The following is a 14,695-nucleotide window of genomic DNA, read 5'->3' as shown; positions in this document are numbered from 1 at the left end:
GACTCTTCGTGACCTCATGGACCAGCCCACGCCAGAGCTCCCTGTCGGCCGTCACCACCCCCAGCTCCTTCAAGGTCAGTCCAGTCACTTCAAGGATGCCATCCATCCATCTTGCCCTAGGTCGGCCCCTCTTCCTTTTGCCTTCCACTTTCCCCAGCATCATTGTCTTCTCTAGGCTTTGCTGTCTCCTCATGATGTGGCCAAAGGACTTCAACTTTGCCTCTAGTATCCTTCCTTCCAGTGGGCTTTATTTCCTGGAGGATGGACTGCTTGGATCTTCTCGCAGTCCAAGGCACTCTCAGAACTTTCCTCCAACACCACAGCTCAAAGGCATCTCTCTTCCTTCGCTCAGCCTTCCCTAAGGTCCAGCTCTCACATCCGTAGGTGACTACAGGGAATATCATGACTTTGACTAGGCAATGGATCTTTGTTGCCAGTCTGATGTCTCTACTCTTCACTATTTTATCGAGACTGGACATTGCTCTCCTCACATCAGCTCTAGATTATTAAATATGGTTTTCTGTGGGCAAGCAGATGCCGACTACTGGGTGGCCTATGTTCTGTATCAGAAACTAGAGCTGATGTGGTCTATCCAATGCATTTTTCTGAATCTGTAAATGTGTCGCTAGATGTTGGTTGAGTACACACATCCCGAACCTTTTGCACCTTGGTCCAATCCAGTGATTCATCCTGATCCCCATCACTCCCAGACCCATCATTCCCAGAGAAACCCATGAAATCCTCCTCTTCTGTGGGAGCAGTAAGTATGTCCCGAATCGTCTTCCTCTGTCGCTCCTTATCCGATTCCTGCTCCTGAGTAACCCTCTTATTTCCCCTATTTACATCCACTGCATCTCCTTCTTCCTCCTCCTCACTCATTTCACTCTCAGAAAACCCCTTGAAGGAATCTTCATCAGTGGGTCACAAAAGTATCTCCCGGATCCTCTTCCTCTGTTGTTCCTCATCTAAATCTTGGGCACTCCTTTTCCCTCTTCTGACAGCCTTACTACCAGTTGCAGTGTGGCTAACAGACTCCACTACAACACCTGTCTACTTTAGATGCACATTCAGTCACAACACTTCTAGGAAACACATTGTCGCTGTTTGAAATCAAGCCAACAATCCTTCAACACTTGTCTCATTTCTCTTTACTACATGCCACCATTGTCACTTATTTTTCAAAATGATCACACACTCAAAGACTAATGTGTATTGTAATATATATATATATATATATATATATATATATATATATATATATTCCATTTATTAAGGCACCTTTAGCTCGCATTAAAGATGTGTTCTCCAACCACGGCTAAAAAAAATGAGTCCGTTCCACCAAATCCTGACATTTTTCACTGAAAACAAGAAAGGACACCAACTCCCTGGCGCTCATTTCCTTTCTGCTGTCAGAAATTATTTTCTCCTTTGTGGGGACAATGAAAGGGCAAAAGCCTTTTGGAGTCCAGAGAACGCGATGTCCTTCCTTGGCATCAACATCTGACAAGATTTATGCTCTGTTCTTCGTGGATTGGTGCAATTATTAAGTGAAAAAGCAATACAAGAGAACTGCAAAGAAATTGATAGATCGAGCCTTTTCCTCGATATAACTCATTTCTTAAAAGCTGAGGAAATAACAAAAAGGCAAGGATCAAAACTTGGAAACCAATGGTGGGCAACTTCAGGGGACCTGCACAATTGTTTCAAAGGTGACCAAAAGAAATTTGTGTTGGATAGGGTTACACTCCCTCTGAAGACACAGGTTTTCAGCTTGGGAGTGATCCTGGATTAATTGTTGAGCTTGGAACCCCAGGTTTTGGTGGCGGCCAGGGAAATGTCATGAATGACTTTTCAATGACTTTGAAGCATAGGTTCTTTTTATTGCAATTTCCAGTGTGAGAAGGTATATCAGATTACAGAAAAACATTTAGACAAAGAATGACATTGGACATACAGACATACAGATTCTATGCAAATACATTGGATTCACAATTACATTGGTTAACAAACAAACAAAGGGGAATTACATTTTCACTCAACATTCACACCGCATGTACACAAATCCATCCACTAGCATCCAAAATATTACCATATCCTTTTCTCCCTCCTTGGAGAAGCACCTGTTAGGCCAGACCCTGCCTTCCCTGCAGCCTGCCAACACATAGTTCCATAGTTTTGGGCTAGGCAAAACTACGGTGAGGTGGATCTGTAATTGGTTAAGTGGACGAACACAGAGAGTGCTCACCAATGCTTCCTCTTCATCTTGGAAAGAAATGACAAGTGGAGTGCCGCAGGGTTCCGTCCTGGGCCCGGTCCTGTTCAACATCTTTATTAACGACTTAGATGAAGGGCTAGAAGGCATGATCATCAAGTTTGCAGACGACACCAAATTGGGAGGGATAGCCAATAGTCCAGAGGACAGGAGCAGAATTCAAAACGATCTTGACAGATTAGAGAGATGAAGGGCCAAAACTAACAAAATGAAGTTCAACAGTGACAAATGCAAGATACTCCACTTTGGCAGAAAAAATGAAATGCAAAGATACAGAATGGGTGACAATGCCTGGCTCGAGAGCAGTACGTGTGCAAAAGATCTTGGAGTCCTCGTGGACAACAAGTTAAACATGAGCCAGGAATGTGATGTGGCGGCAAAAAAAGCCAATGGGATTTTGGCCTGCATCAATAGGAGCATAGTGTCTAGATCTAGGGAAGTCATGACCCCCATGTTCTATTCCGCTTTGGTTAGACCACACCTGGAATATTGTGTCCAATTCTGGGCACCACAATTCAAGAGAGATATTGACAAGCTGGAATGTGTCCAGAGGAGGGCGACTAAAATGATCAAGGGTCTGGAGAACAAGCCCTATGAGGAGCGGCTTAGGGAACTGGGCATGTTTAGCCTGAAGAAGAGAAGGCTGAGAGGAGATATGATAGCCATGTATAAATATGTGAGAGGAAGTTACAGGGAGGAGGGAGCAAGCTTGTTTTCTGCTTCCTTGGAGACTAGGACGCGGAACAATGGCTTCAAACTACAAGAGAGGAGATTCCATCTGAACATGAGGAAGAACTTCCTGACTGTGAGAGCCGTTCAGCAGTGGAACTCTCTGCCCCAGAGTGTGGTGGAGGCTCCTTCTTTGGAAGCTTTTAAGCAGAGGCTGGATGGCCATCTGTCTCGGGTGATTTGAATGCAATATTCCTGCTTCTTGGCAGGGGGTTGGACTGGATGGCCCGTGAGGTCTCTTCCAACTCTTTGATTCTATGATTCTATGATTCTATGAACTCCATAACTTCAAAACGCTGAAATGCCAAAACTTCTTTTCCTAAGAACAATGCCAAGGACCTGATCTCTGTTTTCCATACAGCACAACCTGACTCCCTGCACAAAATCCAAGACTCCAAAAGCGCACTTCTTCCTCTTCCCTTGAGAAAGAAGCCCCAAAGTGACCAGAATCATGCTTTCCCATAGCATATCTAACATTCTCCGAATACATCATCTCTCTCCTTCCCATGGAGCAGAGCATGGCGGGTGAACCAGACTCCTCAGGTCTGCCACACTTTGAGCATTATTAGACTGAGTCTTTTATAGGAATATTCTTTTGATGTAGTCCCAAAGTTGTAAATGAATGATAGACATCTTCCATCCTGGCTCCATCTCAGTTTCCTGGCCAGATGTTGATCTTCTTGATTGGTGTTGACAAGCACAAGGCTTGTGTTGACTTCCTTCTTAACATAAGGAATGTTGCAAACATTTCCTTTATCACTGTCCTGTTCTTATCAGGGTTTCTCATTAGCAAGTCCAGCAAGCAAGTAGTTAGTCATTGCAGGCCTTAATACTATATTGGTGTTTCCAAAATACATCCATCCATACTTCCATTCATACCCACACATCATATTAAGTTCATATTTGTCAAATCTGCACACTGAATTTCTTGTGACAGGAGCACAATTAAAACTTGTGTTCCAGTTGCACCCATACCTTGGGAAGCCAGACTTGGCCACAGTGATCCACGCTCTAGTTACATCCTGAATAGACTACTGCAATGTGCTCTACATGGGGTTGCCTTTGAAGACTATTTGGAAGCTCCAAATAGTCCAACAGGCGGCAGTCCGTTTCCTCGCTGCAGCAGTGTACAGGGAGCATACAACCCCCCTGTTGTGCTAGATCTACTGGTTGCCTATCTGCTACCAAGCACAATTCAAAGTGCTGGCTTTAGCCTACAAAGCCCTAAACAGTTCTGACTCAGTTTACCAGTCCAAACACATCTCCCCCTATGAACCATCTTGGAGGTTAAAATCTTCAGGGGAGGCCCTGCTCTTGGTCTCACCTCCTTTGCAGGCGCAACTAGTGGAGACGAGAGACAGGGCCTTCACAGTGGTGGCCCCTCGGCTATAGAATTCCCTCCCCAGTGAATCCCTCTTGGCCTTCAGAAAAAAAACATAAAGACATGGCTATGGGACCAAGCCTTTAGGCAGTAAAGTAATGCAGTACAAGAAATGAATCGGACATAAGTGCAATTGACAATAGGAATGGCTTCAGATTATGATTCTGGATATTGTGATTTCAGTGCTATATTAAGATGTTTTTCATTCTACATTTCAATTTTCAATGTCTGTTTATGTTCTATGTGTAATATGATTTTAAGGTTTAATGTATACTTATACAGTATGTTATCATTTTAGTTATTATGCTTTGGTTTCATATTTATGTTGGCACTGAACCTTCCAATTACTTGTTGTACACCATTTTGAGTCCCCACGGAGGGCTGGGAAAAGCGGTATATAGATGTAGTAAATAAATAGATAGGCTAAAATATGGCCATTTAAAAAAACGTTTAAAAACATTATTATTTTGTTTGTTTATGTTTATGTTTATTTATACCCTTTCTCTTCTCTCTACAAATGAGATTAAAAGGTCAAGGAGATCCAAAATAGACAATTTTGCCAATATTTTCTTGGCGTGACTTATTTCTGGCATATTTGCCATTGCTATTGTCGTAAACTGAGAGAGTGTGGCTCATCTATGGATGTCTATGATTGAGAAGGATTCGAATCCTGATCTTCCAAGAATTTTATCCCAGTGCTGAAGCTCCCGGTGGGTTGTTTTTTTTTTTGTTTTTTTTTGGCCGTGTCAGGAGCGACTTCAGAAACTGCAAGTCGCTTCTGGTGTGAGAGAATTGGCCGTCTGCAAGGACGTTGCCCAGGGGACGCCCAGATGATTTGATGTTTTTATCATCCTTGTGGGAGGCTTCTCTCATGTCCCCGCATGAGGAGCTGGAGCTGATAGAGGGAGCTCATCTGCCTCTCCCTGGATTCAAACCTGTGACCTGTTGGTCTTCAGTCCTGCCGGCACAGGGTTCGAATCCAGGGAAAGTTGGTTGAGCTCCCTCTATCAACTCCAGCTCCTCATGCAGGGACATGAGAGAAGCCTCCCACAAGGATGGTAAAACATCACAACATCTGGGCACCCCCTTGGCAACGTCCTTGCAGACGGCCAATTCTCTCACACCAGAAGCAACTTGCAGTTTCTCAAGTTGTTCCTGACATGAAAAAAATTGCAGTGCTTAAACCAGTTGTTCCCAGCTTCAAGTCAACTCTTATTTACGGTCATCCTATTCTAGAGTTTTCTTGAAAAGTCGATTCAGAAGCGATTTACCATTGGTCTCCCCTGAGGCTGAGAAATGTGACCTACCCAAGGGTTTGCATAATCGAATGGGCATTTGTACCCAATGTGCATGCCACCATCTCTCCAAGATGTTTTTGTTGTTTACTCCGCTCTCCGCAAGAGGTGGGGTACAATACAATGAAAATACGTAGATAACCAATAACCAAATAACCGTATAAATAAATAATGCACTCCCTGACAATTGCTCTCCATAGTTTCATACTGCAATTTAAAAATAAACATTGTATGCCAAGAATTAAACTGTGCCAAACGTTCACTTCCAAAGCACTCGCCGCGCCCAAATTGCGGTCGCCCTTTTCTCGCTTACTGCTTTTCTTATTCAATTTGCTTACTCGGTTGTAGGCATCGTTCCCAATGTTACAAAGGGAAACAACAGTCTTCTTGATGTTGCCAAACACAGCCTTATTAGAGGAGACCCGGCTTTTTTGGTTCCATCCCAAAGCTGCTTTTGGGGCGTAAGTGGTTCTGCTCACCAGCTGGATTGTGGACATAAATATTTGTTTATTACAACCGAGCAAAAGAGAGCAAGCGCTGAATAGAGCCATTGTATAGCCATTTCACAATGTAAACGATTACTTAAGCGCTCCACACACAGAGGCTGTTTAGTGAAAAACAAACTTTTCAATAGGGAATAATAAGCATCCCATGTATACTATTGCTGGAGATGAATGTCCAAGTACAGTACAATCATAAGCAGTAAACTACCGCATTACTTAAGTGCTTCACACACAAGTGCTGTTAAGAGAAAAACAAACTGTTCAATGGGGAATAATAAGCTTCCCAAGTATAGTATTGCTGGGGATGAACGTCCAACTACGGTACAACCACAAGCAGTAAATGACCTGAATAATATTTTTACTTTCCATTTTCTGCAGATTCTCCTGTATACTCTTTCCATTCTTTCAGGGCTAGATGAAGGGCTAGAAGGCACGATCATCAAGTTTGCAGACGACACCAAATTGGGAGGGAGAGCCAATACTCCAGAGGACAGAAGCAAAATTTAAAACGATCTTGACAGATTGGAGAGATGGGCCAAAACTAACAAAATGAAGTTCAACGGGGACAAATGCAAGATACTCCACTTTGGCAGAAAAAAACGAAATGCAAAGATACAAAATGGGGGGCAAATGGCTTGAGAGCAATACTTGTGAAAAAGATCTTGGAGTCCTCGTGGACAACAAGTTAAACATGAGCCAACAATGTGATGTGGCAGCAAAAAAAGCCAATGGGATTTTGGCCTGCATCAATAGGAGCATAGTGTCCAGATCTAGGGAAGTCATTCTCCCCATGCTCTATTCCGCTTTGATTACACCACACCTGGAATATTGTGTCCAATTCTGGGCACCATAATTCAAGAGAGATATTGACAAGCTGGAATGTGTCCAGAGGAGGGCAACTAAAATGATCAAGGGTCTGGAGAACAAGCCCTATGAGGAGCGGCTTAAGGAGCTGGGCATGTTTAGCCTGAAGAAGAGAAGGATGAGAGGAGATATGATAGCCATGTATAAATATGTGAGAGGAAGCCACAGGGAGGAGGGAGCAAGCTTGTTTTCTGCTTCCTTGGAGACTAGGACGCAGAACAATGGCTTCAAACTACAAGAGAGGAGATTCCATCTGAACATGAGGAAGACCTTCCTGACTGTGAGAGCCGTTCAGCAGTGGAACTCTCTGCCCCGGAGTGTGGTGGAGGCTCCTTCTTTGGAAGCTTTTAAACAGAGGCTGGATGGCCATCTGTCAGGGGTGATTTGAATGCAATATTCCTGCTTCTTGGCAGAATGGGGTTGGACTGGATGGCCCGTGAGGTCTCTTCCAACTCTTTGATTCTATGATTCTATGATTCTATGTGTCAGGCTTTAGATTAAAATGCCAAACCTATAGGACATTCCTTGTGATTTTGGCCCCCAATTTCCAATTATACATTGCTGGGAATGCAATTGATTCACCTTGATGTGTAGATGTTTTTGAACTAGGATTCGGGGCACAAGACCCCTGAGAAAGGGAAAAACTGCAAATAAAGTAATTGCATTTTTTTTTACAGGAGACAACATCTCTCTATGAATTTCTAGGTCTTCCAGCATGATTCAATGGCCAACTTCATGGAGACCTGAAACAGTGGGTAACAGCAGATCCTAACTGCTCTGATGGACCTTTGGCTAAAGCTGGAAAACTTAGAGAGGACAACCTCTGAACAAGATCGAGCCATTTAGGAAGCTGATTCATTATCATCATCAACATCACAAGCGATTCCTCATGGCCCATGAGTCTGATTGTCTTCCAAGGGAAGAGCCTTGGTGGTGGGTCCATAAGTGACTGTAGAGACCTATTTTGGATCCACATGGTCCTTCATTCACACTGAGGACATACATTTCCAAATGGAAAGCAGTCTCAACAAGGTTGGATTAATGCACCTTCTACTTGGCAAGTTTCTCCCTTCTTCCCTCTTCTCCCCAGGTTTCGGCGGTGGTCAGGGGAGCTTTTGCACAATTAAAACTTGTGCGCCAGCTGCGCCCGTACCTTGGGAAGTCTGACTTGGCCACGGTGGTCCACGCTTTGGTTACATCCCGTTTAGACTACTGCAACGCTCTCTACGTGGGATTGCCTCTGAAGACTGCCCGGAAGCTGCAGCAAGTCCAACGCTCGGCAGCCAGACTACTAACGGGTGCTGGGTACAGGGAGCACACCACTCCGCTGTTACACCAGCTCCACTGGCTGCCAATTAGCTTCCGAGCACAATTCAAAGTGCTGGTGTCAACCTATAAAGCCCTAAACGACTCTGGCCCTGTTTACCTCTCCGAACGTATTCTCCCCTATGAACTATCAAGATTATTAAGATCGTCTGGAGAGGCCCTGCTCTCGGTCCCACCGGCCTCGCAAGCGCGTCTGGTGGGGACGAGGGACAGGGCCTTCTCGGTGGTGGCCCCTCTCCCACTGGAGATCAGAACCGCCCCGTCTATCCTGACATTTAGGAAACAGGTGAAGACTTGGTTATGGAGACAGGCATTCGACGAGTGAGCCAATACCCTGAGATATGGATGGAGGATGATGAGCAACGATTTTAGTATGACAACTGACCATTATAGTTATTGATTGTAATTGCTGTTTTAATGTTTTACTGTAATATGTATTATGATGTTTTATTGATTGTATGTGATATTATGGTTGGAAACCGGTCTGAGTCCCTCAAGAGAGGTGAGAAGGCCGGGATACAAAACTTTCAAATAAATAAATAAATAATTTGTGCCTCTTCAAAATCCATATCACTCTTGGTCACAACTGACCTCTAGTTTAAACACTCAAGGTCCAAGGCTTCCCAGTTCTCTCCCAGTGTTTATGCCACATTTTTTAAGATTAGCTTTAAGCCCATCTTTCAATCTTTTTTTGTTGTCCACTGATATTCCGTTTTCCATTCTTGAGCTGAGAGTAAAGTAACTGCTTTTGGAGACAGTGATGGGGTCTTCAGACAACATGGCGTTTGGTCCAGTGGAGTTGATGACAGAGGATCATCACTTCAATGTTAGTGGTCTTGCTTCTTTTTCCAGATATTTACGTTTGTCTGCCAATCTTTTTCCCAAGAGATTTGCAGGATTTTCTGGAGGCAACACTGATGGAATCATTCCAGGAGTTGAGTGTGCTGTCTGTAGACAGTCCACGTTTTGCAGGCGTATAACAGGGTTGGGAAGACAATATTTATTTACATTTCTATACCTCCCCTCTCAGCCTTCCGGCGACTCAAGGCGATTTACAAGGCAAGAATTCAATGCCACCAAGGACACAATCACAATATACAATATAAAAGCATCAACAACAATAAAATCAAACATTATAATGAAACATACTTCAATCAATATTCATTAAAACAATGTCCAGTTCCTCAATATAGTTATTCCATTATTATATCCATTACTCCATATCTTCAAATGCCTGCTCAAATAGCCATGTCTTAAGATAGGAGTGAGGAAGCCAATCTAATCTCCCTAGGAAGGGCGTTCCATAGCCGAGGGGCCACCACTGAGAAGGCCCTGTCTCTTGTTCCCGCCAACCATACTTGTGATGATGGTGGGACCGAAAGCAGGGCCTCTTCAGATGATCTTAAAGTCCTTGCAGGTTCATAAGGGGAGATTCGTTTGGACAGGTAAGTTGGGCCAGAACCGTTTAGGGCTTTATAGGCTAAAGCCAGCACTTTGAATTGTGCCCGGTAGCGAACTGGCAGCCAGTGGAGCTGGCACAACAAGGGAGTTGTATGCTCTCTGAGAGCAATCTGGCTGCTGTCAGTTGGACCAGTTGAAGCTTCTGGACAGTCTTCAAAGGCAACCCCATGTAGAGAGCGTTGCAGTAGTCTATACGGGATGTAACAAGAGCGTGGACTACCGTGGCCAAGTCAGATTTCCCAAGGTACGGGCACAGCTGGCGCACAATAGCTTTGTAAACAAGCACCTTGGTCTCCCTACGGATGTCCCGATCCTCAAACACACTCTGCTTCATTCGGAAAAATGCTGCACTTGCAGAGCTCCGGCGGTGTTGTATTTCAGTGTCAATGTTGACTTTTGTGGAGAGGTGACTGCCAAGGTAGATGAAAGGGTCAACATTTTCTAGTGTTACACCATTAAGCTTTAGCTTGAGATTCACCCCAATGAATGTCCAGAGATGTACAGAATTATAGAATTTGGAAGAGACCTCATGGAACATCAGTCTGACTCCACTTAGCCATGCAAGAAGACACAATCCAAGTATCCCCAACAGATGGCCATCCAGCCTCTGTTTACCATGATATCTGTCTGCCCCGTAAAGCCTTTCCACCATTGACAAAACCCTCAAGTCCCTCAAACGTTGGCTGGTTGCCGACTTTCCATCTAAATTAACAAGCAGACTTTTGTCTTTGATCGTTTCCCCGTTGCTCCCATTCCGCTTTGATTGCCCTTTCCAAATATTGAAACCGTTAGCTTTGCCCTAAAGCTCTGGGCCGACAGCCAAGGAGAAAATTTGCACAGTACGGACTATCGTTCACACTATGTATTAGGGCATCAGAGCCATTCATTCACACCAAATATTATAGCTCAACAATGGTTCCATTCATTCCCAGGGCTAGAAAGTCACAGATCTTACCATAACTAAACTGCAATACGAAAATTTCCAGCTTACTGAAAATGAATGATTTTGCTGTGTTTCTAACATACGAATATTTAAAAAAATATTATAGATACTGATCAACTATTTCGATAACTTTTAATCATAATTTCTAAACATACAGTTGTCCCCCCATATCCGCAGATTCTGTATCCACAAATGCCACCATTTTGGATTTAAAAAAAATCCAAGATGCAACCTTTGATTTTGCAATTTTATATAAAGGTCACTATTTTACTACACCATCGTATATAAGGGGACTTGAACATCCATTCATTTTGGCATCTGCAGGAGGAGCTTGAAACCAAACTTTACTTACCAGTACCAAGTGCAAATACTTTAAATGCCTATCTGGTACCCTATTTTCCTTTTGCAACATCAGTAAAGAAAAAAAATTCAATAAATGTCAGGTTCCTTATTTCCTTCTTCCACATTATCACGGGGTGTCTGCGCCCTACACCACTGTATAGCTAGTATCGCACCACCTGACATCCGCCAGGAAGTAGCAACCAATAGTGAAAGGACCAAGGCAGAGACATCTCCTGCTCATCCCGTTTGGGTATCAGCCAGCACGTCAACGACTTAAATCTAGAAATAGTTTTCTAAGATCTACAGAGACACTCGCTGGAACACCTCAGCAAGCGAGAGTCCAAAAGTGGCAGGCTCAAACCCAGAACCTCAATCAATGGCCGATACCAAATGAGAGACTTCCCCCCTGGGCACACAGAAAACTGGTTGACTTGGAAGGTATTGAACAGACTGCGCTCTGGCACCACAAGATGCAGAGCCAGCCTTCAGAGATGGGGCCACATAGTACAGTCCACGGCATGCGAGTGTGGAGAAGAGCAAACCACAGACCACCTGCTGAAATGCAATCTAAGCCCTGCTACATGAACAATGGAGGACCTTCTTGCGGCAACACCAGAGGCACTCCAAGTGGCCAGATACTGGTCAAGGGACATTTAATCAACTACCAAGTTTGCAAACTTTGTGTTTTTTTAATGTTTGTTTTGTTCTCTTAAAAATATGATACAATGGTCTGGTTGCCCCTGACACGATAAATAAATAAAAATTTCCTTCTTCCAATGTCAGGAAAATATAAACACTGTAAATGAAATATCTGGTTCCTTATTTTCCTCTACCAACACGAGTGCAATTTAGACACTATCTACTCCATGCATGTTACACTAAGTCAGGCACTTCCATCCACTTTGTCATCTTCAAAACACTCTTTTTTGGACTTAATTCTTTAACACAGAGAACAAAACACACTGCATTTCCCAAAGACGAGGACACCAAGGATTGTAGCAATCATAAGGAAATCTCATTAATGCCCCATGGAATCAAAGCAATCTTCAAGATTTTACATGAAAACTTAGTATGCAGTGAGTGAGAAATGTCAGATATCTGGCCTTATTTCAGGAAAGGAATGAGCACTAGGGATCATATTGCAAAGAGACATCAGCTAATGGAGTACAGCAAAGGAATTACAGAAGAAAATGAATCTTTGTCCATTATAGCAAAGCCTTCAGCTATCCAGATCATGAAAAATGACTTTTAAACAGATGGCCATCTGTCGGGAGGACTTTGATTGTGCTTTTCCTGCATGGAAAGGGGTTGGACTAGATCAGCATTTCTCAACTTGGAGGTCGGGATCCTGAGAACTGGGAAATGGGAAGCCCTGGCCCTTGAGCGCTGCAGTTGGAGATCAGCTGTGACCAGCAGTGCTGTAGAATTTGAAGAGGCACGAATGGAGAACAAAAGAGAGAAATGTGCCAAGAGGAAGGCGCATCAAACCAACCCCGACCAGGACCGCCTTCCACCTGGAAACCACTGATGCAGATCAAGAATAGGGCTCTACAGTCACCTATGGACCCACAGGCAGTGGGAAGACTATCCTACTCGGACAATGAGGGATCACCTAAGGATGCAAGGTTATATAAAAAGTAAAGGTTATCCCCTGACATTAAGTCCAGTTGTGTCCAACTCTGGGGTTTGGTGCTCATCTCCATTTCTAAGCCAAAGAGCCAGCGTTGTCCATAGACACCTCCAAGGTCATGTGGCTGGCATGACTGCATGGAGTGCCATTACCTTCCTGCTGGAGCGGTACCTATTGATCTACTCACATTTGCATGTTTTTGAACTGCTAGGTTGACAGAAGCTATGATAGCCATGTATAAATATGTGAGAGGAAGCCACAGGGAGGAGGGAGCAAGCTTGTTTTCTGCTTCCTTGGAGACTAGGACGCGGAACAATGTCTTAACTACAAGAGAGGAGATTCCATCTGAACACGAGGAAGAACTTCCTGACTGTGAGAGCCGCTTTGGTTAGACTACACCTGGAATACTGTGTCCAATTTTGGGTACCACAATTCAAGAGAGATATTGACAAGCTGGAATGTGTCCAGAGGAGGGCGACTAAAATGATCAAGGGTCTGAAGAACAAGCCCTATGAGGAGTGGCTTAAGGAGCTGGGCATGTTTAGCCTGAAAAAGAGAAGGCTGAGAGGAGATATGATAGCCATGTATAAATATGTGAGAGGAAGCCACAGGGAGGAGGGAGCAAGCTTGTTTTCTGCTTCCTTGGAGACTAGGATGCGGAACAACGGCTTCAAACTACAAGAGAGGAAATTCCATCTGAACATGAGGAAGAACTTCCTGACTGTGAGAGCCGTTCAGCAGTGGAACTCTCTGCCCCGGAGTGTGGTGGAGGCTCCTTCTTTGGAGGCTTTTAAGCAGAGTCTGGATGGCCATCTGTCAGGGGTGATTTGAATGCAATATTCCTGCTTCTTGGCAGAATGGGGTTGGACTGGATGGCCCATGAGGTCTCTTCCAACTCTTTGATTCTATGATTCTATAAGCTGGGGCTGACAGCTGAAGCTCATGCCGCTCCCCGGATTCGAACTTACACAAATTTAGCAGCTCAGCACTTTAACTCACTTCGCCACTGGGATCTCCTATATATGAATATTTAAATATATATACATGGCTGTGTTGCAAAAACTTTAATCTTTCATTTTCCCTGAAAACTCAAGAGACTTGAGTTCCTAACACAAGGGACTCAAACGGCAAATCCCCAAATGCCCAATTAGAGTGGCATCAAACTATTGGAACTGTAGTGTGGGCACACACCAAATGGAAGATGAAAGCGACAGGGCATTGCAATGACTCCGTATCAAAATCCGTGAGTTCTGATTCGGCATCAAAACATGTGGCTTCATCACCAAAAGCAGATGAAAGAAAGCGTCCCCAACACAGCTGTGTTTTTGACAACCGCAAGGTTATGCTAGAAAAGAGCCAGCTGGCACCCTTGCAGGGGGTTGTGCGGAAAGGACACACAATTCATTACATTGCACCAAAAGAGCGACAGGGAATGGTGTGAGATTGGGAGCGTCTCTCTTCCTGTCTCCTAAGGGCAATCCCATTATCAACACGGCTTCTGTTCTATCAACTCAGCTGGGCTAACAAGGAGCAAAGGAGAACAGGCATCACTTCTCAATTTAGGAAGGAAACAACAATGTTGTGGCAGCTGCAAAAAAAGACAGATTGCTAGAAGAAGAAGAAACCAGCTTGCTAGACAATAAGATCATGCATTGGGACATGGAATTGTTATATATCTTCGACACTATCATGGCAAGATTTGCTCAGAATGGGTTTGCAAATTACCTTCCTCTGAGGCTGAGAGAATGTGACTTGCCCAAGGTTACCCAATGGGTTTCCATGGCCAATCCGGATTTCAAACCTGGGTCTCCAAAGTCATGGGGTGAATCTAAGGTAAAGGTTTTCGCCTGATATTGAGTCCAGTCGTGTCCGACTCTGGGGGTTGGGTACTCATCTCCATTTCTAAGCCGAAGAGCCGGCGTTGTCCATAGACACCTCCAAGGTCATGT

This window comes from Anolis sagrei, chromosome 5, assembly GCF_037176765.1.
Source record: "Anolis sagrei isolate rAnoSag1 chromosome 5, rAnoSag1.mat, whole genome shotgun sequence".
Taxonomy (NCBI): domain Eukaryota; kingdom Metazoa; phylum Chordata; class Lepidosauria; order Squamata; family Dactyloidae; genus Anolis; species Anolis sagrei.
This window is presented reverse-complemented; position numbering follows the sequence as displayed.